Below are 26714 nucleotides of genomic sequence, written 5' to 3'. Positions count from 1 at the left end.
AAACTTGTTTTTTTCTTGTTACATAAGTAGGCTTACTATATAAATATCCTCGAGTTTGCCTCTTGGCCCGCAGAGCCTAAAATATCTACTATTTGGCCCTTTAGAAAAAATGTTTGCCGACCCCTGTATTATGATAACGAATATCATCACCTATTTGGCTGTTAATATGTTTCAGCGGACATGGACTAATGTTTAATGAAAGCGAGACTTTATTTTGCAGATATTAAGTCTATTCTAATATTACATAGGCCTAGAAAAATATGAGTCGGTATAAAAGATTGTGCAAATTGAATCTGTTCTTAACTGTTAGTTAACTGAGTAATAAGCATGACAAACAATTTCCAGTCCTTCTGTATATGTATTCAGTTCTGATTTTTTAACCTCGATCCACTCCTTTAGTCGAACGCACATTGGAAGAGCCACAAGATGACGCTTGTCAAGATTTGCTTGGTCATCCCTAAACTAGGCCTTCCACTTTTTTACTGAAGGCTGGATTAATTATATGCATATAGTGAAGTAACTACGATATAATCTGTACGATTGTTAATTGACCAATAAGAGCAACAAATCGAGAGAACTATAAGAAAATACGCACAACACAGTGCAGTGGTCCCCCGGTTTACAATTCCATCGACTAACGTTCCACCTCCTATAGTACCTCATTGTATCTATCGATAAATTTTCGATTAACTGTATGTTTAGCACGGCTCCCAATTTCGGGCAATCGGAGCGCTCCTATGTGGACTCAGCAGGCTTCAGGCAATCAGCGTTTGTAGCTCACCTGGTTTGCCTTTCAATATCTGATGTGCATTGCTTGTGCAGCAAATGTTTGTCTTATATTCCATTAACGATAACTTAAATTAACAAGGGTTTTCGTTGAACCGCGTAATGTCGTTAACCGAGGGACCACTGTACTGTTCGCACCGCAGCTACATTCGACGCAGAAATCTCCAACTGTGTCCAGAAGATATGATCGTGTGCTCTGATTAACTAAATAACATGTTTTTATTGGTTTATTAAGGTATAATTGGCATTCATGATATTATGTTAAAATTTATTAAAGCAGGTATTCCATTGAATATTCAAAATAATAGTTTTATATATAGTCTATTTTCTGTTTTATTCTGCAATGAATTCTGAAGAAGGGATCTGCTCTATGGGGCTAGTTGTTGCTGTTATTTTTTCTTGGGTCTGTTATAGGCATTCGAATACTTTAGACTGCTGTTAATTAACAAAGTAAGTTAACTGTGAAATTAAAGTTATACATACTTGGTGGTACCCGTTCCAGGTACAGGATTTCAGTGTTACTGGGTTACAAGTCATACATATACAGTCTTGTAGTGTACCACATGTAACTAGCGTGTTCTCATTTCGGGATGATGTTCCTTAATTTCGCGTTTAATTCAAGGACGCTTTGTCAACTGAGTAGGTCTTATTGCATCGAATTAGAATGATTAATTAGTAGATTATTAGCTGCGATGTTTCAGCTGCAGACTTTCACAGTGTCGAATAAAATGGGAAGATTGTTATGTATGGTAAGTAATTACGGAGAAAGGGTTCGTGGCATGTTTCAAGGTACTAACCAGACGTTCGCCTTTAGAGGCAAAGTAAAAACGCAAATTAAAACTGTACACCGGTACACATGTCTGATATGTTCTTGAGAACTGACGGTAATTATTATAATGTTTTGTGATTCTTGTAGAAGGAAGCAATAATGTCCGTCTTAAACGAATTTCCTCGGCATTTCCTTCGAGTGACTTAGGAGGACCTAATGAAATGTCAATATATTCGTTTGTTGGTTAGTTGGATGACTGGAGAAGTGGTTGTGATCAGGTAGCGTCATATGTTTCCTATGGACACACTCGCTTTTTCATTAATCTTTAAAAACTATAGCATTGAAAGATTTTTTGTTTTTTCCCCAATTAATTACTGTAATTTTTAGTTTGATGTGGGGAATATCACGAGAGTAATATGAATAATGATAAGCCTAATAGGGTAAGGTAGTAAAAATTGACACTTTAAAAATATGAGGCGGACGGGGACTTACAACACTTTTGCGGGGAGAGAAGAACTTTTAGTCAGTAAACTTCAAAGTAGACCAATAGGCGTCGATGGGAGGATAATATTTTGTTGAAATGGATTTAGCAGGCTCAGGATTTCGCCCAATGGTAAGCGTTTATGAACACAGTAATGAACCTTCGGTTCCCACAAGAAGAAAGTTTCTTTATCAGCTCAGTGCCTATGAAACACTTGGAAAGAAAGACGCTGCACCAAAAATGTATTTAGTTGTTTATATAAATCAGATCACCTTGTAGAATTTTATGTTTTTTCTGTATATTTTCTCTTAACTTTAGATTTGTGAGACTGAAAATTCGTAGAAGAAACAAGAGAAGTTGTTGGTAGTGGAAAAGCTGCAGATGAAAGTAGCTCACCTGTAGATCTGCTGTTGTAAGGACTACTTAACCAAAACGCGCTCACGAATACAAGGCTGTTTTTAAGTTACCAGCAACTGTTGTCCAAGGGGTTTCTTTTAGTTGTCAGTTTACTTATACACGTCTGAAAAAATGCAATAGCCTTACGTCAGCAGATAGCAGCTAAAAATTGAATTCTTCTGTTACCTAATTTCAATTCTATTTTCCCCAAAACACGATCCTCATATGATTAATACATTTTGGACAAAAATCGAAACGATTTATGTTTATTTCCATTGTGTAGGATTTGAGGTTTTTTCGTCGGTTTAGTCTGGTAGAAGTTTACCGACGTTTCAGAGGTCCTTGTTGCCTCCATCATCAGGGCCATGACTTATTCTACATCCTATTGTCATCTTGCTAACTTATGTATCCATGTGATGTGATAAGGGTGTTTGTATGTATGCACATATATACCACCTTAAATCCTACCTAGGCAAAATCTTCTCACAACCCTCCCCCCTCCCATCATGATTTTGGATGTTAGAAGCTTACACAGATGATGAATCGTCTTTAAATAAATAATAGGCCTGAGTTGTCAAATGCTTAATTACTTTCTACTTAAATATTACTGAGATTTGTAGAGGATCGCCTTGGAACCCTATCTGGAAACAGTAGTGTATTATCTCCCCCCCCCCCCCCCCCCCCCCCCCGGGACCAAGGGTCTACCTTTTACACTTTAACTACGTATATCCGCAACTGGAGGGACCTGACATGCCAACGCTTTCCGCATTAACGAATGTCCCGTTGAGTGTGCCAGCGAGGAGGTAGCAGTTGGTGAAAGGCTGGTTTGTCCTGAGCGGCTTCAGCCAGCGACTGCTTGGCCTTTAGCTGGTGAGAGATCGGCTGGCCAGACAGTCTCGCAGCAGCGTCAGTGCTGCTGCGTTTGTAGCTTCAGTGGTAGATTAGTTATATGAAGATTCTGTTGCATTGTCTTCAAACTGGTCTCTTACACGCCATATCTTTACAAGACAATTCTCTGTTATGATGGACACATGGAGACAGAATGAAAGGTAGGATTTGTAATAAATGTGTTGTAAGATGCGTATTATTTGTGGCTCGATTAGAGAATATATATGAAGAATTAGACGTATGAAAAAGAGAATAAGGAAGTGTGTTGTGCGTTTAATCAGCGATTTATTTAATGAAGAAATCTCAGTCGGAACTCCGTCATTCTGTGTTATCCAGGTAAGTGACTGCCAGCGGTAAGGAGCTGTTGTTACCTGCATGCACATACTTCTGTCATATACTAGGCAGTCAGCAACGAGTATGTTTTTCACACACCGTACTATTATAATATAGAATTTCGATGCTTTGTTTCCGTTGTGTTAAACAATCGTTAAATCTTTGGCCTTATTTGAGAAATAGGTTTCATACTCTTAACCGGAATGTTGTTAGACCAACTTCTACCTGTGGCTGTGTTTTAATATGCCACGTTGTGTCAGTGACCGCAGCTTCTATCCGGAATTTGTAGCAACACCCTTATTTACACATTATTTAAGAGCTGTATAGGAAGGCAGTGCTCATTACAATTACTTAGCTGCTAAATTATGTTCTCACGACTGTCTGTAGTTGATTATTGAGAATAGAAACTAAGATTCAAAATATTTCTGTTGTATTTATAGATTCGTTCAGCGTTAAATTACCTTGTTTGTACAGAGAATTGTAATGTTGAAGTGGTCTAATGCACGATCTTACAGGAGTTATAATTTAACATTTTAGGAAGTTAAAACCGTACTTGGCAAGACAGCGATTTTCGGAGTTACTGTAATCAGCGTGAAGTCTGTTAAAATATCCTGTATGCAACTAATGCCAGTATCTGCGTAAACCTAACAGCAGTAACGCGAAATATCAGACGACAGAGGGAGACAGCAAACGTTTAGTTGAATATCCAATGTTATTAAAAAAAAAATTTTGAAAATAAATTTTATTGACAAACGAAAGTGCAATCAGAATGTCATGATTCGCGTTAATAGTAGATCAAGGTTAGCATGGTATGTGAGGAAACGTTATGAAGTTTACTTGTTCTACAGTCGAGCGCTTTCACATCATGCAATATACTGGGACGCCACAAGCCCACTTTAAACGAGTAATATTAGCTAAATCCATTGATCAGTGTAATTCTAAAAATGCTAACGGTCGCCCATCTAGTTAAGAAGTTCCTCAATTTTTATGAACTCTTGAAGTTTGTTACCTTGTTCACAAGAGCCCACCCAGACCCCTCTGAAACATAGGCGTTCTACATACCACGAAAGTTGACCTGACAAGGGACGAAATAAAAATAGAAAGGAAATATAAAGTTGGAAGATGGCTGTCTTCAAGGTTTCGCGTTATGAAGCCCTCCAGGATTTCAGACTGACGTGTACATTTTTACTCTCCCTCACCCATGTCTTCAGAACTTTTTTTCTCTTAGGTAAAGGCCGCATGTTTAATAGAATCATCTATTTTCTAGGGGTGTTTTAATTTCAGTTGTTTAATTTCGGCCTCCTTGAACTTTGTCATTGTGTTTTATTACAATATCGCGTTTGAAATTTAATGTAACTCGGGTTATCATAAAAGGATATAAAACAATAGGAGAGAGGCGATGCGGCCATTTGGCTCCCAAAACACATTTTAATGTTTATTTCTAATGCACGCAGGCCATGAACTTTGTATTTATCTGAATATCGACAGTAGTCTTAAATTTATTTTTATATTTCAATTTTGTTACGAAAACATATGTTAAAAGAACAGACATTATTTTTGATCCCAGATGACACTGTCAGCGTTGTTCGTTTTGTTGTCAAAGGAAAAGAATACTGTTACGAATTGAAGATCCGGACATTGTTTATTGTGGCAGCACAAGTTTCTAAAGTGAAATGTTACTGGTTCTTTGATCTTCGCAGTTCCGAGTCACGTTTGAGACGAGGTAGTCAGATGTGCCAGTATACTGAATCCGTGTATTGGCAGAAAACAATAGCGACATTCTGTTAAGATGCTGTTCAAAACGTACTAAAGAAAGGCACACTGACTGTCTGGTTAAATATTTTAGAAATTTCATTTCACGCCGTCAGAAAAAATAAGAGGATTATACATAGTTTGATCTTATGATGCAAAACTTAAAACAACTGCTTATTCGAAGATGGTTGTAAACTACCCTCATATACTCTTTTCCTGACCTTTTTCTCGATTTAACATTCTCATCCCTGCAAAGCGCTTATTAAAATTCTTCTCTTCATCAGTCTGCACGCACGAACGTGAATAATTGTTAGCACTGTATTCTGATTTTATTAAGAGTTTAATATACTTACAGTATTAGAATAACAATGTTTTGTCAGTCCTAACATGTTTTCTTACCTCCAAATTCTTTGTCGTAATATTGTGAAATAGGTATGAAATACCTAGAGCAGCGTTTCTCAACCTATGGTACGCGTACCACTGGTTGTACGCGAGCCAATGTTGAGTGGTACGCGAACTAAGTAAGAAAATCAAAAAATAATATTAACATAAATAAGTTTTCCCTGAACGAATTTGGTTAGTTGTACATTTAGTGTGTTAAAAATGAATTAGTGATACGCCAGCGGAAAAGGGTGAGAACCCCTGACCTGGAGGAATTACTGATAATGTTAAGCTCCTAGAGTAGACCTATCCTTTCTGGCTGAGTCCTTGTTCTCCTTAGCTCCAGAGTCTTACGTTTCTGACGAACGTATTCCCAGAAAGATGACTGTCTTCTGGGATATTGCACAGTACAGTCTGGTAGAAATTGGCGGACGTTTCAGAGGTACTATAGTAGCAATAAGCATTTCTGAAACGTAGTAGATCTCTACGAGACAGTCATGTTCATACCCACCACCGTGAGAACCCAAAATCTCACTTCTTATCACGAAGTTTATTAGTCATTTGCTGGTTCGTTGGGAGTCAGTAAGAGTTCTATGAGAAGTGATTTTAATTACTTAATGTATTGTGTCAACAGTTTACATGAGTTACATGAGTTGACCGAATATCGTATTCTATTTACGCTTTATTCGTGTCATTACAGCCAGATACCGGATGTCACAATGTGATGGTCAGCATTCCTTTCTTGTATCCGTAGGTATCAGGTTCTGATCTCGGCCTGGTGACCGGATTTGCTGCCTGAGGTCCTGTCTTTTATTGATTTCTTTCAGTTTCTCTAGAAAAAATTATAAAACAGAATTTAAAGCCTAGTGTGATTACATCACCTACTTCAAAATAAAAAAATCTCTGCCGAGTAAACATTTATTATTTACATAAACAGCATTAATCAATTGATCTCTGTAATGTTTTTTTTTCGGTTGGGACCAAATCTTTAATTATTTAGATGAGTTTCGGTTTCAAATGTTTCAAGTCATTTTGTTTTTATTTTCCTCAATTATAGGCCACTAAGGTATATTTATTTATATTTTGTGGTTCATCACAGGCTGTTCTACTTAATTTGTCTAGTGGTAAGTGTGCTTTGTATTAATGAGGTCTCGATTTCGATTCCAGGCGCGAATAACGATCATCTTGACATGCGTTTCTCGATTTCTTCATCCTTTCACGCAAATGGTGAGGTATTACTTTAAAATAGAACACAACAGTTAACACTCAAATATTCCCTGATTTGTCATTCATATAACTTATGGACGCCGTATAACCTTCAGAACTGTAGAACGTCGTCAGATAAACTAAGAATATGTTACTTTTCGACCGTAAAAATGCAGAATCTTGAAGTACAAAAGCGAAGAAATATTAGTGTTGTTGTCAAAGGTTTTGTAGATTGATTAGATTTAGATGTCATTAGGCCACTGTAAATTGGTGATTAACAGATTAGAAATGTAGAAAATCCGGGAGTAGGCCTAAAATAAATAGATATTAGCAGATATAATTTATAACAGTAATTTAATAAGTTCATACTGCCGCCATATTTAATGCTAGTTCGGTTTTGAAGATGGAATCCGTATATTCCAACGAAATTTTGCTACTTACCTACAAGTCTACAATGCATCTCAACTTAGACGATCATCATGTACATATATCTTAACCCCATGAGAACTTCAAGTCACGTAATTTTTAGCATTATGAAGAAATGATTCTATGATGGCACACTTCAAGGTCCCCCCACATTCTATAAACTATTCTCAGTGACTAAGCATGACAATATGAATGCATACAACTGCACGTAGGTATACTTCACATTAGCCTTAGGTGGATTTTAGTGGTCTGTTTTATGGTCCAGTCGTTTCTCTCCAATTAAAGTGTCTAGATAGTCCCCAATACCTATTGTGTCAGCTGTTTAGTGTGCCCCAGTACCGGTCTGGACGTAGTGGCAATCAGAAAAATCTCTGTCGGGAATCGAAGTCTGGTCATCCAGCCCATAACTATCCAGAATTATGGACGGTATTTATAATTACGGAATAAGTGTCATAAAGTTTCGTTTTGACTGGTACTGTACCCGTCAGGGCAGGGGTTGACTATACAACGTCAGGTCAGACTTATTTCCTGTTGAGAGCAGTCTATAGTGCGAAATGTTTGATCAATTCTGTATAGCACAATAGATAGGACTTACTTAATTTATATTTAAATTAGCGGGTTAAGAGCGTAACAGTTCGGAAGGTCGACTGCGGAGTCGCTTTCACATGTCAGTTGATCCATGACACAGACATTAAAACTGCGAAGCGGATGCAACTTGGCGATGTAAGTTTATAGTAAATGCCTGCATGATATAGAGAGTGTGTAACAAATCGGAAACACTTAAAATTATTCATTGTCAGGACTTTTTCCATCGTCTGTTATTTAAAACCACGACGTTTCGGAGGCTGGTTCTGTCTCCGTCTTCAGGTGAGACGTACTTTCTCTGTTGGGTCCTAAGTGTAAACTACCGTCGTCAAAACCCTTTAGAATTGAAATCGGAAATAGTTTTATATTCATTTTGTGGAAGTTACATATAATTTATAAATACGCCCGGTTCTGACCGTGGTTTTTATTTTTGTCTACAAAATGACTTCAAACTTTACAAGGGGTTCCTCGATCATTTTTCATATTTTACATTTCAGTGCTATACAGTGTGTTCAATTTACGTTGTTGTGTTAAGTAGCTAAACAATGCCATCTATATATAATAGCATGAATGTGTAGTTTAAATTTAACTGATTGACCAAAACTTAAACTTTGGATTTTAACCGAAGCAGCGATGAGAACTAATCTATTAAAACGTAACCAGCAAGTAAAATAATCCTGAAGGATAAATAAATCATATATTTTAGTCAGAAAAGCTGAATGGAAGGATCACTTGTGAGACCTAGACGTAGATGGGAGGATATTATTAAAATAGCTGTAAGTGAAGTACGGTATTAGTGGTGACTCGATTTAACTGTTTTGAGACAGGATCCAAAGGCCGGTGGACACGTTAATGAACTTTTTATTTTTCGGTTTTAATGCGGAGAATGGAAGAGATAAGATAATATTATCTTTCGAAAAATTATAATTCAATAATTATCGAACACAATAAAGTTATAAAGAAACTTAATAAAATACTAAGTGCGTAGCACAAGGCTTGAAATAATTTAAATAAGTAGAATGTGAAGATCCGAGTGTTTTATTCCTTGTAGATAGGAGCTTTGGGTATTGTATTCCGACAAAGCAAAATGCATTGTTTTGGGCAGAAACATTTTTATATTTATACAGACGTCATGTTAAGTCGCAGCTGAGTGATTAGCCCTCCTCTGTCGTATTAGGGAGATCCAGAGATTGAACCTATGCCCGGATACCTCTGTAGTGGCTAATTTTTTTTCCAAAGATTCTCATTCCATTCACAGTTGGGATTGTATATTTTACCTTGAAATAGCTCACATGGTCTTTTCCATATTGGCGTAAATTTATGAAAAATACTATAATATATTTTGCCGTTTTCCATACATGTTTTGCTTTCATGAGATGATAATGTTGCGTCATATTGTGATGATTATAATTGTTTAATTTTAACCGTCTAATCACAATAAATGTTTTATTAAATATTAAAATATTATTACTACAATTAACATTTAATATTTAAAATATATTAAAATGATGCTCTTTCTATCGAAATGTTCGATTTACAATTAGAGCATCATCTTTTTCACGACATGTTTCGGTTTTCAATGAACCATCTTCAGGTGTATAATCGATATAAATTCAAATGTAATATTCTAAATGCAATCCTTCGTCAGATGTCCATTAAATATCAGTTATCCTCTTCTAGATCAATTGTACTTTGTTATCACATTCAATGTTGTTTCGTAAATGTATGTCGCGTATAGCGTGATCTGGCGTGGGTGAAATGTTTGTAGTGGTTTTTTTATAATCGGTCTGTAAATTAAATAATAATATTATAAAGACTAAATAAATATTAGAGATTGTGATTAGACGATTAAAATTAAACAATTATAAACAATGTTTTGCTTTGATTCTTCAGTTCTAGTGCTGAATAATTCACAGAAATATAATGCCTCTGAAAGTAATGTAAAAACATGCAGCCTTCTTAGTTAAATGAATGATTTAAACTATTAATTTGACTAATACGGAAATTCGATCGTCAGTTTCAGTTCGACGTAGAACAAAGACAGACTCGGCATTTGCTATGGCGTGGCCACAGCTGCAGTACATATGTGCTTGCCGGTCTAGTTTTGAGTCCCTGATTCCAAGGCACCTTGGAGTACGAACTGTGTACCAAGAGCTGGGTAACCTAACGGGACTGCCGCCTTGCTGTATGCTTTGTAATTGTCATAATAAAACACTGCATAATTTATCCTTCTTGAACTTTGAACTATGACGACTCTTTCGAAAGTACATTCCCTTCCCACTAGTTGTAACTACATAAACTCACCATTTACGCTTAGTGGGAATACTCATTATTCAAGAATCACAGAAATACATCGACTAAAAAGTAATCTGATCTAAGTTCATGCGGAGAAGTTTTATGTGGTATAAATTCTTTCCTTTAGGAAGTGAAGATACGACTTTAAATGAGGTTAGGCTATTGCAAGACGACTGTAGAAAGAAAGAAAATTAAAAATAAAGAGATGAGCACAGGGAGACAGTGAAAATGAAAGTATTACTGGTAGTAAAAGCGTGCATGTCGTGATTTCGTTCAGCTTCCACACTAATCTCTGTTCACGTTCACATTCGAATATAATGGGACTCGATAACAATCGATTTATGAAGTCAGTTCTTATCATTTACAGTTACTCCAGAAGGGACACTTCCGCGTCATTCTGGTCCTCATTTTCAGTTTTCAAGTTTCGTGAAACAGAATAAGGTACGCTTTGTTCACTTACTAACTTCGGCAGAGAAATTTCTTGCTTGTGAGGAAGGTTTATCAACTGTAACTGCGTAGTTTCTGACACTATGAAATCTGTTCCGCTGATGGTCTGTTTTAAGATCTGTGCTCAAAATTCACACTTCCCGCCAATAGCAGCCCTTTAGTCCAGCTGATAAGTAACATTCCCCCCGCACCGCACCAGAAACGACTTCCCCCAGCAGGGTTTTTCTCGTCATCTGTGGACAGTACCCATACGTGGCTATTTCCCTTTTGGTCCCAAAATTTTGTGTGCAATTCTCATTTTCCCTAAGCATGTTGCCCTTCTGTCGGTCTCATTTTCCTTTATTTAATTTCACACACATATAAAACGGAATTGTACTTTTTTACTTTTAATAATTAGGCTTTTAAATAGACTGCGAGGAAATTCTTCAGAAGATATTCTGCTCCCTTTTCAACTGAGTGTCTCTTTGGAATTAATTGCTGAAATATGTTTCAGGAATATTACGATTGACGTACGTGGAAGGATGACAATAGAATGATCGTGTTATTCTTTCCGCGATATCAATTTGTGGGTACTGAGGAAACCGTGGAAAATGTCAACCAGCAAAGTCGATACCGCTATTCGATTCAGAAAACGAGTTCGTTGATAGACACACAAGGAGTAGTAACTCACAAATACATGGAATTTTTACGTAGCACATCTAGTCGGCTGGTTTGCTTTTCTGTGGAATGTGGATTGTATCTTGTCGTGGGAACGTTTTAACGTGAGTTTGGTTCTTCGTGGTTTTAACCAGTAGATCCTATTGTTTGCTAAAACAGTGTTTTTAAATTTATCTGGATTCTGGCATCGCTCTCAGCTTACATTTTCATTCGGTGCCCTAAAGATAATACAGTGTCATTAAAGTGGTAAGCAGGCATAGCTTGTGATTTAGAAATCCAGAGAATTGGTAGAGCTGCGGACTGGATTAGGGGGTTTCAATTTCTGGCGGTAACGTGTAGTTGTCATGAAAACCACGAGTGGCATACAACATGACGTGGAGCGCAGACGTAAAGGAACTTCATGATTCAGAACATGTTTCTAGTGTCCGCTTCACATTATCGTGTTGAATTCCTGTATGCTCTGGGAAGAAAGGTTTACGATTCTGTCGTTTAGTTGAAATTAGAAGTTGGAACTTGTTTTATTATTAAATTGTTCTTGCTCTGAAGCCATTTACAGTCTCATCATTGTTGTGTGTTATATGACTAGACTTCGACCGCGTCATGGCTGTGTAATCGTATCTAACGTGAAGGAAATGCCACTACAAAGATCAGGTTAAATTATTTTGGGTTAATTTTCGTTTGTTTGGTGTATTGATGAGACGGCTTGTCAGCCATTTTATTGATTGATATAAGTCTATAAAGTAAGGTAGTATATTTGCGTCATATTGTGAATTAGGTTAATTTTTTTAATATTTTCCGTCAAATCACAATTTTAATAATATAATAAAATATAAAATAAAATATTTTATATATTACTCCATATTTATTAATGTTTTATTTAAATCATTGCTTTACAGACTAATATTGAACATCAGATGAACCACGCCATATAAAAAACAATACCTTCGTTCTAATATATAAGAGTAATCTGATAAGAACATTTCAATAAACTGCATAACATTGTAAATGATTGTAATTCGAGTTTTAAATTTACCAATCTAATTTATACCTGAGGACGGTTAAATATAACCGAAACATGTCGTAAGAGACGTTCCAATTTGTAAATCGATCATTCGATGCGGAACGTGAAATGATATTTTAAATATTTTATATTTTATTATCTTATTAAAATTGTGATTTGACGGAAAATATTAAAATATAAGTCTATAAAGTGGTTGACTTGGGGCTGGGTTACATGTGTTCGATTCAAAGCAGAGACCATGACATCCAGTCCGACTTGTGATCTAGCTATTCTCCTGTCCATTGTCACCAGGGGCTCACCTCATAAGGAATATGAATCAGTGTGTAAGGCTAACAACTTATTTCATTGTCGCTGTGGATAAAAACGCGTTGTACCTAAACTACATGTTAAAATTTCATGATCTGGCGCATGTCTTCATGTACGCTGACTCCAACTTATTTTTACTGACTTTACCAAACATCAAAGTTATTCGAAGAGTAAAACCAGAGTTTCTTTGCAGGAAATGAAGAAATGTGTTCAAACCGTAATAATTTGCTGACAAGATTTTGGTCGTAGTAAACAGGTTTATTGGAATGTCAGACACGATTGAGGTCAGGCATGGCCAAGGGATTTTGTCCGACAGTTACACACACTGGCATAAACATTAGTTCGATGTTAGAACTACCACCATCGTGTTTAATTACGATTTTCATGTCAGGGATTCGAGCTTCGACTTCTCTCTGTTTCACAACACAACTTTAGCTGCCAGTTTTGTAGTTACCATCAGTATTGACTGTGTCATTGCATTACGATCATTGAATTATAATCGAATCATCTCTGTAGCTATTTAATAATTATGAGTATGTACCAATATAGACATTCCTATCAAGCCTAAGTAATCAGAGACACACAAGTAAATTGTAAAGACGTAAACATTTTTCTGTACGACAAAATGAGGATTATATAAAAATGTTTTCTCGATTTTCCTCTTCGTCGTTATCTTGATGATGACGACGACTGGATAATAGGGCCCTGTAATACCTCCATAGGAAAACAATGGCGTAAGTTGGCTGTCGGTAATAAAGATTGTTAAAAGAATCTGAGCTGATACAGTCATAAACACCTGGACTTTACGCAATAGGTTACGTATGTGGAAACTGAAAGATATAATTCAGTTGCGATATCAACAAGAATAATACCTCATATCTTGGTACATGTTGAGAATTATAATAAAAGATAATGCGTCTTACTTATCTCGCGCAATACCAAAAAACGGGTTTTATCTTTAAACTAAATAATTGTTGCGAGACATCGTTCTTTATGGACAAGGTCTGGAAATAATAGTCAGAAATCTTCCCAGCCTGCGACTGTAAAAGGCTAGCAGTGTGTTTTCTTGTGCTGGGCACTAAAATTTGAGTTACACAGAACGAAATATTCTTTGACACCATGAGCTACATAAAATTGTATTTTATACTCAAAAAACTTGTGAATAATTACATATTTCTTCATTATTTATAATCATTACCTGGTCTTAGTGTATGCACACTGCTTATGCTGTCAAATAAGTGAATTGTTCCGATTTTCATCCGGTGACAATAAAAATTCTCAGAGGGACGCACGTAGATGATGTCCTTAACAGACATTGCAAGCCATTGGGTTAAAAGTAATGCTGACAATTAGATTATTGTTGTTTAATGCCACTAATAAGGGGTTGTATTTGTTTTGAAGGCCTGCTATAAATAAATCGTATTTTAACAAGCTTTTTCAGATTAGTTTTTTTAATTACTACTTTTGCATCATGAGACAAAGTGAACACGTGATTGTATAGTGAACTTTTACTGTAATATGAAATGTTATTGAGGAGCTCAAATATCGATTGTGAGGCAAGAAGAGATTAAAGCTTTCAGAACACAATGCTTACTTTTCGGTGAGGATAATGGGTACACGTGTTTTCGACGGGAGATTTTTCTGCAAGTTGCCAGATAAATTACGAGCCTTGTAACAATAAGTCATAATCTATATTAGAACCCCTCCCAACTCTGGGAAGCCAAGGTTAGCCGTCCTTTGTTTGGTGAGCCTACTAAATAAACATCAAGGCGAACGTATAATAATCAGTAAGAAAGTGATTAAATTGAAAGGCAAAACTGTCACAGTATGTAATTGGAAGGGCTTATGTAAGGATGACAATTACCAAATTCTAAACTTAAAACTTCTATCAAATGTGTAATGGGGACTGTCACCTTTAGGGTAATGCAGCCGTAGCGTGATACGGATAACTCAACTTTCTTTGCCACATGTGCATAGAAATGTGTTTACTCTTAAAGAAACTCTAAATTCGAAAAGCAGATAACTTAAAGTGTCGACAGTAATTTGTGAGAACATACGCTCCAGTAATTTTAAATCGATTCAAAACTGTTTACAAGAATTATGGCAGAAGATATACCTAAATTAATCAGAATAAAATACGCTTAGCAATTATGTATTTATGATGATCTCCATTCCCATTATGAAATTCCATTTGCAACTAATATAAATATGAAAACTGTAAAAATGTTTAGGTGAAATGTAGAACAAATGTGTTTAATACAAACTAAAAGCATTTGGTGTTTAATATTTAGAACATGGCTCTGGGACCCACCCAGCGTATCTAGTGGTACCGGGGTTCCTTTCTCGGGATTTAGTCTTAATTTTGAGTTTAGAAATGTATGGAGATGCAACCCCACTTCCTTATATTGTCTTCGTGGCGCGGTGATTAATTACGCACAAGGGTCAACTTCTGTGTGTGGAACAAGATACCTAACTTTCTAGAAAGCATGAGCTATTGGAAATTTAATTATATGCACAGGTATGTACACTCTCCGTACCTGAATCTAGTAGTTAGAAGTAACACTTCAAAGTCTGACATGAATTTATATATGAGATTTAAGGTTTTCACAGCGGTGAGTCTGGAGATGGCTGTCTTCTGGATTGTTCCGCCGTGTAGTCTGGTAGAAGTTTACCGACGTATCAGGGCGATCATCGCCCTGATGATGGAGACAGCAAGGACCTCTGAAACGTCGATAAACGTCTACCAGACTACACGGCGCAACAACCCAGAAGACAGCCAACTTCACGAATTTTTACCTTGCAAACCTTATTTAAAAATCCATTACTTCAGTAGCATGCTAAATATCAGTTTTAATATCGATATCGTGATTAGAATCAGTGCCCCTTTATGATTCAGCGGTAACAGTGTTTGCAGCTTTCTGCGATGTTAAATAACTTTGCGTTTAGTACACAAAACGTATCCTTGGGTGTCGTTTGATTCACAGAGTAAACATATATTGTTTCCTAAGGCTTACAGAACTCCAGATTTAAATACAAGAATCACGGACTCGTAATAAAATGGCGTTCTGTTTTATTTCACTGAGTGATACTGTTTTGGACATTACGACATCAGAAAGCATTTACTAAATTTCAATAACGAGGTCATTTCTGACGTAAAATATTAAAATTGCATCTGAATAAATGATTGTTGATCTCGATTTCATATGCATGATAGTTCTTCATGTGAGGACCTAACACTTATAATATTCATAACGTTCTTGTTTTGCTTAGTCCCATATTAATTCATGGAGACATCGGAAAAATAATCACATAGGCATTATAAAAGTTGTGCAAGTTTCAATTTATTCCATTTAAAGCAGGCATTAATCAGACTACAACTAATATTATTGTCATTTGAATGTGTTGTCTGCAAGATGCATGTATAATGTCTCTTGTGCATACGAATACACACATTCATCGTCTCTAACTTTAATGAAAGACAAACAAACAGACGTGTACTTAAAATGCTCATTACTTTTCGGCATTTCTAACTGCAGGAAGGAGGCAGAAAGCTTTTTCGACAAGTTTCTTTACCGCTTTGACACTGTCCGATGCTCGGAGGACTGCAAGTAATCTTCCTGTTGATCGTCGTGAAAACTTGGAAGTCTTGATGAACGTATTTATTCTTGTCATGAAGTAGCTTCTCCTCTGAACACTCGATGCTTACGGATAGGTTAGATTGTTGGTATTACTTTTATTGGACCAGATCGAAATAACGAGAAACCGGTCGTTGTAGACAGGGTACATAATTTGTGATAAAACTGGTTGACTGGGGACAGTTGAATTTTAGATTGTTTGATATATGAGTCATTTTGATACTATCGTTTATTCATTGTTTAGAAAGGAAATATGAGGGCGTGAAGAAAATAAGTTGAGTTGTGACTCTTTTAAATATATTTCACGTACAATCGAAAAATCAGGTCACCTTGTGACAGAACCGTTTAAAGCACTGAAGTCTCATACCAGGAAGTAACATATGCGATGGTTTTATAATGTTATCGTCTGCACATGTCGTATTTTACTTGGTCAGAAGACAACACTAGAAGTTCATCGTAACCCTTATGCAAAAACTGACAGAAGTTTGCATATCAAAGAATGGCGTTACGCCACAGATTTATAGTTTTCGTCTGGTGTGTTTCTCAACTGGTTTGTCGTGACATTTTGAATTAAAATATGTTTCTACGTATTGACAACATGTGGTAATAGCAGTGAGATACCATTTTCAGTCATGTTATGCCATCTCATGGGTCTGTACTGCTATTTCTTTGATTCCATAATAAATAGCTAATGCTGGATTCTGTTTTAAAATCCAGTTAGCATAATTAGACCTAAAAATGATATACTATTATATACTATACAGTTAATATAATTCTTGGTTGCGAGAAGAAATTTATTGCCTCGGTACTTTTATATTAGCTATTTTATTCTTTATATTTTTGTATCTGTTTTAATTTATTAACTACAATTTATATCTACATAACTCTTTGACACTACATAGTTCCAATATTTGTGTCTCGCAACGCCCGTGGAATAAAATCAATCACTCACATATTCCGCATTTTACGTACATAATTTTTTTTAGTCAGCAATTTTTTTATCGGAATTTACAAAAACATTGACCATTCGACTCGTGGGTCGAAGTCTTGCTGTATGTTGCATCTTCCAGAAGAGAAACTGTATAAACAGGAAGGTATTTTGACATTCTGTAGGCGAATCTTCTGTGGAACATGGACGATGAAGAAATTAATTTCAGTGATGGAGAATTAATAATTAATAGTTGGACCTGCACGTATGCGGGGTTACGATTATATTACGTAGTATATTTTTTAGTTGGGAGTATGACTTGGTATTTCTGGGTTTAATGTTGGTCTAAAGGTTTTCATTTTTAACAGAATGCAAAAGTCACGATGTTAAAAAATTATAAATGTGGAATAGGAATACATTGATGATGGTGATTATGATTACAGCACCAAAGCGGTGTATATGAAACAGGCAAATTCTTGGGCATGTCCAACACTTGGAATCTTGTTAAAATGTTTGAGGCATGTATGCGTTTTTTGTGACTGACATTTAGGCACGTTCGAAACTAAAAGTTTAAAAAATGCTCCTATTGCCTTCGCCGTATGTGTCTGACATTTTATATGGGTTTTTTTTACTAAAGTTTGTGAGCACGTTCCAGTTTTAGTTGAAATCAGAGAATAATAGCATTTGTTTCACATGAACTTAATGCATTTCTACGCGCGTAAGTGACTGAGTGAGGAATCCCCAGCCAGCAGTGCAACTACTTGGGGGAGTCCCCGTAATGACGTAATCACCCAGCACGCACCAGACAGCCCAACCACGCAAGGGTCACTGACTTTAGACAATTCTGACGTCACACGTGTACCATCCGCAGAGGTCGGGCGTTTCTGTTCTGAGATGCTGATGGATTGTTACAATGTTTAAAATGTCTTGCTGACTACATAAAATTTGTGAGGCGTTTCACTACTCAAGTCGTGAATTAAACTAGAAAATGGTCATAACTTTCTAGTGAAAGAAAACAAATAGAGATGGGTAAAATGTGCAAGGAGACGTTCTGGTGAGGAAACGAGAAAGAATAAAGCTAATAAAGCTTACGGCTTCTCGCCCACTGAGCAAAATCTTTTTGTAGACGAGGTTTCAATCCCTAAGCCATGTGTTCAACAAGGACACTGTACAGTCTCTTCATCTGTTGATAGAGACCGGTATTCGGAATTCCGTTATATTATTTTTATGTCAAATGGAGAGTCGTTAAATTGCTATGATTCAGTCATGTTTAAGTTCTTAATACCCATCAGATGCGAGGTACTGACCCATTGTATATAAGCGGCATCCATTACAATATGAGTTAGAAATATGTGTTCCGTTACACGCTTTCTCGTATTACGTAAAAAAGGAAGAAGATTTGGCTGTAGAAAGTAAGACAGTTGCGATGTCATATTATAACAATTCCTACCGTTTTTACACTGAGTTATTATGAAACGTCATGGACACGTCATCAGTATGGCTTCTCATAATATCTATGCTCCCCGTAGCGACGTTACAATTTTATGAAAAGTATAAATTAATTGCTTTCATTGGAATGGCCATTAAGGAGATGGGCAAGCAGACAATAGATCGTATACATTTTCTGTTGCTGACTAAACTGTTTCGATAGAACAAATACGAATTTGTATAAGGTTATTAGAGTAGGCCTTGTTTCCAATCCCTGCACTCTTAGGGACTTTTCTTTCAAGCAGTGCTGCCAAATGTCTAAATTGATTCACAGTTTCAGACGTAATGCTGAATTGCAACAGGCGACAATGCCTAAATCGTAAAGAGTTTATTGTTGTTGTTATTTCCGGAGTTTTGGAGGCGACAGCGACCATTCCCAAAGATTTTGCGAATGTTTACCTTTATGTGCTTGCCCTCGAAACCGTTTCCCTGTTCGGCGGTCGAAAAACTGCTTACAGCTGGATGTTCTCAACATTTTCAGAATCCGCGTTTTGTCAAACAGATTTTGCTGGACGTGCATGACAGTTTTCTTAGATATTTCACCATGTTGTCTCGTATATGACCGACGTTTCAGAGGTGGGTATTGCCTCCAACATTAGTGCGATTATCATCGTTGGATACACGACCCATCTCTGAAACGTTGGTTAACTTTTACGAGATTACAAGGCATAATATCAAATAAGACTGTCATCTTAATACTTGCAGCCTCAAGAACCTGAAATCTGAGGTTAGTTGGACGTTTCGGATGTACGCGGTCCTGGTGGTATACTCTTCAGATTTCATCTTATGTGATTTCTTCATCTGTTTATTCCTTAAAGAATTTTTCAAACAACTCGTATACAATTAAACACATTTTAACAGTTATAACCATCATCAGCAATAAACGAATTCTGTAGTAATACACAGTTCTCAAGGATGACTACAAATGGTTTTGGATGTCGAGGATGCAGATATCAAAAGCGTTTTCACTTGAATTTCGCTGTCACGATTGATATATTCCATGTTATCGAACACGATGTTTATTATGTATTTTGGTGGATAAATGCAAATAAAACTTTGGTATCTTGAAGTCAAAAAATAATTATCTTTACATACCTTTCCCACCTTCATTTCTTCTACAAGACCGTTAAAATGAATGGATTTTTTTTTTTGTGTGTGTTCTTGATTGCGTTGGTTTGGAGAAAGAACTGTTTGTTTGCGCCATTTTTACTAATTAAAATGTGCGCCCAAGATTAAATCTAAGATTAAATTAATTTAGTTATCATATAAAGCAGTTGGTATTAAATTCCACTCGTGTGTTTGTTGTGGTAACATTCAAATAATTATTTTTTTACTAGTTAACCACACTTTCTCATCTGCACAGGTTATGTAGTGTCGAAAGTGAATAGCATTTTATCCTCATGCTCGTTAGGTTCACTCTAGTAAGTGTGTAGGTAGACAATACAGCTTCTTTCCACATCCTTTCTAGTCATCGTTCAGTCACAAAACTATTGAAATCAATTTTAAGAAAAGCTCTTACAGCGAACCAAGAATTACTCATTCAAAAACCCTGATTTAAAATGGCGACTTAACAAGTTCTGTGACGTTCCTTGCGTGGTGAGTTAGTGAAATAGGTTTAGAAGATGTTTATGAATATGTGAGACTGTTTCTTGGGGCTAGTATTGAACGTGTCATAGACTTCTCTTATAACTAGCAATGACCTTGGTGCTTACAGCCATGCTGGATCGGATTCTGCTGTGTTTTCTTCGAAACCTCGTTCCTGCGACCAGACTGACCTCGGGTACAGTCAAGCAAGAAATTCAGGAGACATTACTCACTTTCGAGTAGTAACAGCTAAACAAACTGGCGTAAATGTTTATAAGTTTTACATTCTGTTTGGTTAGATGATACGGACACGATCATTTATTCATAATTAATTTAACGAGTGAGGTTTTAGGTTCTTACAACGAAGAACATTAAAATGGCTGTCTTAAATTAATAAATGTGACAGTTGGAAAACCACAAAAATCTCGCCCGAATAATAGATGTTCTCTCCGAGAATATAAAGATTTATTCAGGACATCCAGGGTTAAGTTTCAGCCCGGAGACTGGCTGTCATGAGAGAATTTTCATAGTTTCGCTCAATTTCTTCGGTAAAGTACTTTGAAATAGGCCACAACAGCTTCTGGTATCCTTTCCATTTCATCGTTTATTCATCACCGTGCCCTAAGCTGTATAATTTGAGTTACCGAGTAATAAACTAACTGAATGGCTTAGGGAACCGGAAGGTTCATTACCGAATTAACCAGTCTCCCACCGGTTGCTGTCTTGGGCCACCAAATTCCAATCGCCTTCAACTCCTATCTCCCATTCTGAGCTACTGACGGCATCATTAAATAACTCGCAAATAAAATGGAATAAAAATCTTAGTGGCCAATTATAATGGTAATCACTTGACAAGAATTTTCGTTGTCATTCAAAGACACGTCGGTTGTGTTGGTATTGACTGGGGATTTTAGGATTAATCCGTCAATTAATTGTATAATTCTACAGTTTCTGATTATTTTTTGTCATTTAATTTCATGACATGCAATGTAGCATTATTGTGACTCTATTTCTTTCTGTTAAGTATTTTATTACTGTGATGTAACATGGTTTTGTTTGCAATTTTCTTCTCAGGTTTGCTTTCATTTCTACTAAAGTTCTTTGGAATAGGAAGGTGGGCGTATTTTTAATACTTGCAAAACCATCATTTACGATCTATTGTGTATTCCCATATGAGTAAAACGTAATGGGGAAGTTAAATATTGAATAAAACTGTGACGAAATTGTTATTCTGTTTTTGACACCTTATGGATCGGTAGTTAGATAACCGGCGTTTCGTAGAAACGTGTCCATCTTCACGGTCTAAAGGTGCGCCATCTCCGAAACGTCGGTCTCAACCTACTCCTCTGCACAGCGTCAAAACATACAACAACATCTTCATCCCGCCCCCGTGAGAACACTGAACCTCAAAAACTGTGACGAGGTTCGCATTCTGCACTTTTTATCCCACTCTATATAAAACTTTTGTATAATTTATCGTAATTTGAAGACGAATGTCTTCTGGATTGTTATGCCGTGTAGTCTGGTAGAAGCCAGCCATCTTGAGACTCACCGCCGTGAAAACCCCAAATCCTACTTACCGTAATTTGTCCTAATTCATATTTCTACAACCATCATTAACACTTGTTTCTAATTGTCTCTTTCTCAGTCTGTTTTAACTATTCCCTTGCCTGTTACACTTAATATTACATGGCGAAACACAACAGATCAAACTGACAGCAGTTCTCTTTTATTTTATTTTATTTTTATCGAATTCTGTTCCATTTTGCCTTGTTCCACTCTCTTCTACTCTGCTCTAGACTCGATATAAAATGTACAGAATTCAGATGCATCTGAAATATTGACATTGAAATGTAACCTTCCTACCTCCAGCGGATGATGATCGCGCTTGTACTCTGACACACACATATTCAGATAAAGAAATACACAAAAGGGAAGAACGAATAACGATGATAACGGAGCCTTTTGGTAGAAGGAGAGGGGTAAAGGTCACAGGGACAGAAATATATATATATATATATATATTACGTCCGCTCCTTTTGTAGGCATTGAAAAATATATAATTGATACAGGGAAATTATATTTGCAAAGTAAGGAATGGTTCAAGATGAATAAATATTGAAAACTGAGCTGCTTTAAATAATGTACTTTGCGAGGATCTGCTGAGTACTTTCTTCTAAACATGACTTGTAGATCGGGACTCTTAAGAAAATTTGATGACTAACCGACTAAAACTGCGTCTTACTGGCAAGTCGTTTCCGTATACCAATTTAGTAGTCGTGCAAAGGAATGAAGGAATATACAAATTGTCAGAATTAAATTATCTGGATCTCGCGAATTATTTAAGTGAGTGTCAAATGAGTGCGTCACATAGCAACATCACACATCTGGATCACAGGCGTTGACCCTGTCATTCGTAATGTTTATTTCGTCCATTTTTACTCTTGGTATAAAATTCTGAGTTCTCAAGTTTTTCCTTACCTCTGATTTACGTTCATTTCATATAGCGACATTTTCATCAATGAAAATTAGACACTTTCTCTGTCTGATAAAGAGACATTCGGTATATATGGGATTCGAAATTTTGTCACAGTGTTCACAGAAGTCTGTTACATGAATTCGGTCCGTGCGTTATTGCTTTAAAATAAATTTTAATACTATCCTCCCGTTTGCAACTAGACTCTCAAGCGGATCCGAAAAATTATCTCAAAACCCTGAACATGGAGGTACCATGTTCCTCCGAAACGTTGGCCTGCCCAGTCTCCTGCCCAATTGAAACCAATGATTAATTTCCAGGGATAAAACAGTTGCTGTACCTCCACTCCCCATTACGCATTCATTATGTGATGCTTAGTTAAGCTTCATTGAAAGGTTTGTTATCCTGTTATTTTTCTCGGAAAACTGAGGAAAGCCACGAAACACATCAGTCTTCATATCCGTGTGCGGGCCAAGATTTGAACAAGTGGACAGGTATCGCGCATTGATACAGAATGGAATTTAGACCTAGATATTACCTAGAAATATTGTGTTGGCCTGCACAGTCGAAATGTTTGTGAAACACTCCTAGTTTGCGCTGGGTACTGCATTATACTTCTACTTTCATTTAACTTTCACTAGGTTTTCTTATCAATACTAGCGATATAATTGTAATTTTCGGACAAATTTTCGTTAATTTCGTGATTCTTTTGCATATTTTCTAGAAAACTCAGTCTAGTTTGTATCGTAATCATTTCACGTGTAATGGCATTCTTGAGTGTTTTCTCCGTGTACTTGGGCCATGATTTACAGCCAGACATTTGTAAAGTAACGCAAAATTCGTGACTTTCGGACAGGATGCTTGTCTCTCAAGGGCACGGGTTATAGGCCACTAACACAATACAGTAGCATCGAAAGTGCTGTCATTTTCAATTCTCCGTGATTGTCTAAATTTGTGCTACGAAATTTCTCTGCTGCATTTTTACCACGAACTAGAGTGGAGAAAATTTCACTCACTTTATTTCGTTAGAAGTTATCCAAACTCTTAAATATGTTAATCACAATCACTTTCCAATGCATTGCTTAGTAAAAGACGTGTGTGTTGACTGAGTCATTTTGTTAATGTGCTATTTAACTATGCATTTTTACCGGTTATATCGATTTGGAAGTGAATAGCAAAGGATCTATTTTAATCTCGCAACTACGAGAAGGGAAGTGGGTTGAGAAATAATTTTATAGGTTTCTTCAAGAAAACAAGTTTAAATATCAAATTATTTTATTTCAGGTGCTTATGTAACATTTGGAACGTATTTTTCTTTTGCCCTGAAGAATTGTTAACCGCTATCAGCCCAAAAATATTAATCCTAGTAATGATTGTTAATTGGAAAGATAATATAAAATTAATTTCAAGTATATCAATTACAGAGGCCTGTCATTTGTCTTCGAATACAGGATTTTTAGCATTTTAATTTTCAAAACAGCTGCTCATTAATGGCAGTCTTCCGGTTGTAACGCCGTGTAGTCTGTTAGAAATTTACCAACGTTTCAACCAGACAACATCTACACGGCGCTACAACCCAGAAGACATCCATCTTCGTAGTGACCGCCGTGAGAACCTCAAATCCTTGTTGTTCGCTGCTGTTGTATGTGTTAACGCATTTCTTCGTAAAATAATAGCAGCCAAAATGGATTGTATGTAGTCCATACCAAGAGACAGTATGAGGCGGAATGGGTAAGCGACTTGTAAGAATCGATGACGACTTTCCTGTTCGACGTCACTATACCGCTCTTCGTAATTAACGCCAGGGAAGTGCGTTGACGTTACAGCCACGTGACTCCAACATGTATCATAGTTCTAACACGTGTTTATCTCAGTCGTTTGAGGCGGACTGCCTGTTAATACCATAATTTTCACCATTACTGCCTCTTTTAATATTATTACCTGGCCAATGATCATGTTCCCGTCTTATTTGATGCCTTAACGTTTGGATTTCCTACAGCGCCTTTAAATAACGTACAACAGAGTCCCGATTATCATACCTTACATCAGTTATCCGACATTTTGTGTTATTCCCGCGTCAGAAAGCTCCATTTTATCAACAGTCGACACAGTCGTATTCACCTCAACGAGTAATTCAAATCTCAGAACGTAATTATTGATCTATGTTACAAATTCGTCAGTGGTATCTGTATTGTATAGGGAACGAGGCTAGAAACATCCTGGTACATGTGTCAACCGAACATGTTCTGCACGCTACGTGCATACGTGCGCTGGAAGGCTATCGGCGCGTATGGTTTGCCGCTCTTGGTGACACAAATAACTCCCACTTCAAGGTTGTGTAAGCTTGGCCACAGACGTTTCACAACATCCATGTGGAGATAAGAAAAAAATGATAGCGATACATCATTAACCCGTTTCGCTAAACATAAATGGACGATTACAGCAAGGTGTTGAGTAATTATCGATTTAGCAACGTGGTCAAAACGCCCTGAAAGAAGCTCGCCACGCAATAGTAGTTCGTTATATAAAGCATTAGGAATCAGATTACGAGCTTTGAATCCCGCTTTGGGTGTGGTCTTAGGGCTAGCGCGCACGAGCGGTTTTTCTGCCGTAGCGGTAAAACTACCGCAACCGCATAATTCTTGTTGCCTGTGCACACGAACGGTGAAATAAACGCATTGTCTGCGTTTTCTTTTCAGTTGGGAGCTGGATTTTTTGGAGACAATTGGCGTGTGCTCTAGGCTGATAAGTCGAGGCATGAATTTTGTTGAGACTCGTCGTGTGCGCTTTATGCTAAGAGTAAGGGCGAAGCGTATAAATAAATTTTGGTTCCCTCCACTTGTAAGTCAAAGATTGTTGAAAGCCCAATTTCACAAGTTATATGAGGACCTGCGTATGTATCCAAAGAAATTATTCAGATACTTTTTGTTTTCAAGTTGGCTCGAGTTCGACAGTAGAGCTTCACAGACTTCTATACAGAGTTTCTCTTTAGTTTATGTCACTTAACTCCGATATGGTCGGATTGTACAGAGCCGGCCTTTTCTCCTATTCAGTTACACCAAGGTCGGGCAGACAATGGTCGCCGTGCGGCTGTTTCACCGCTCGTGCGCGCGCACACAGGTAGGGTTCTTCGTGTTCTATTGCCACCACCAGCCGCTGTGCGGCCACCGCGCCGCATCGAAACTGAGACATGTTGCGGCAGAAAAACCCAAACGGTAAAACTACCGGACGTGCCCTACGGAAACAGTACGTTCCATCAAAGCGGCGGAAAAACAGATAAGCTTTTGCAAGCTTTGGACATAGTGTGTAACAAAATAGGGTCGTTAATTCTCTCGGGTGGGTTGCAAGGAAAAATTATTTTGCTTCTTAACCAACTGTGCAAATGAACGCGCCTTTCTCTGAGGAACTGCACGGTCATGACAGTATAACAGAATATTGTATTTGCTTTGCAGGACTGTGTTAGATTTGGGAACTTGAAATGACCCTGGATTGTATATGTCCGTAAGCTAAATATGCCATATTAATTACAGAAGAGTATTGAATTAGATGATACGATGTCTGTACGGTGATGTGGAAATTATTAGGGATGAGATTTCAGGTTCTTTCGGTGACGAGAATGAGACGGTCAAATGGGTTGTTACGTCATGTGATGCCCTACTGGCTACACCTTCAGGGCGGTGGCCCTTAGATAAGATGTAAAGGTATACATTAATGTGTAAATAAAATTTTATTTCAGTACAAATATACTTCTACAGTTAAACATTAGTCAACGTTAACTGTGGAACCGTGGTTACACTGTCAATATTTATCCATCCTAGTCCATCACTATACAGACCGAGGTATCAGGGATACTTTTATTGTTTTACGATCTGCC

At 37.0% G+C, this 26714-nt stretch overlaps 1 protein-coding gene across 1 annotated transcript in view; it reads left to right on the top strand.

Annotated features, from left to right (window-relative positions):
* Positions 1-26714, top strand: part of LOC110831367 (serine/threonine-protein kinase pim-3) — a 215002-nt gene that overhangs the window by 187816 nt on the left and 472 nt on the right. The window lies entirely within an intron of this gene.

Source organism: Zootermopsis nevadensis, unplaced genomic scaffold (genome assembly GCF_977971745.1).
Source record: "Zootermopsis nevadensis isolate Lab colony 2312 unplaced genomic scaffold, Znev_1.0 Znev_ptg000025l, whole genome shotgun sequence".
Taxonomy (NCBI): Eukaryota; Metazoa; Arthropoda; class Insecta; order Blattodea; family Termopsidae; genus Zootermopsis; species Zootermopsis nevadensis.
The sequence above is the reverse complement of the archived record's forward strand: the minus strand, read 5'-3'. Positions and strand labels throughout refer to the sequence as shown.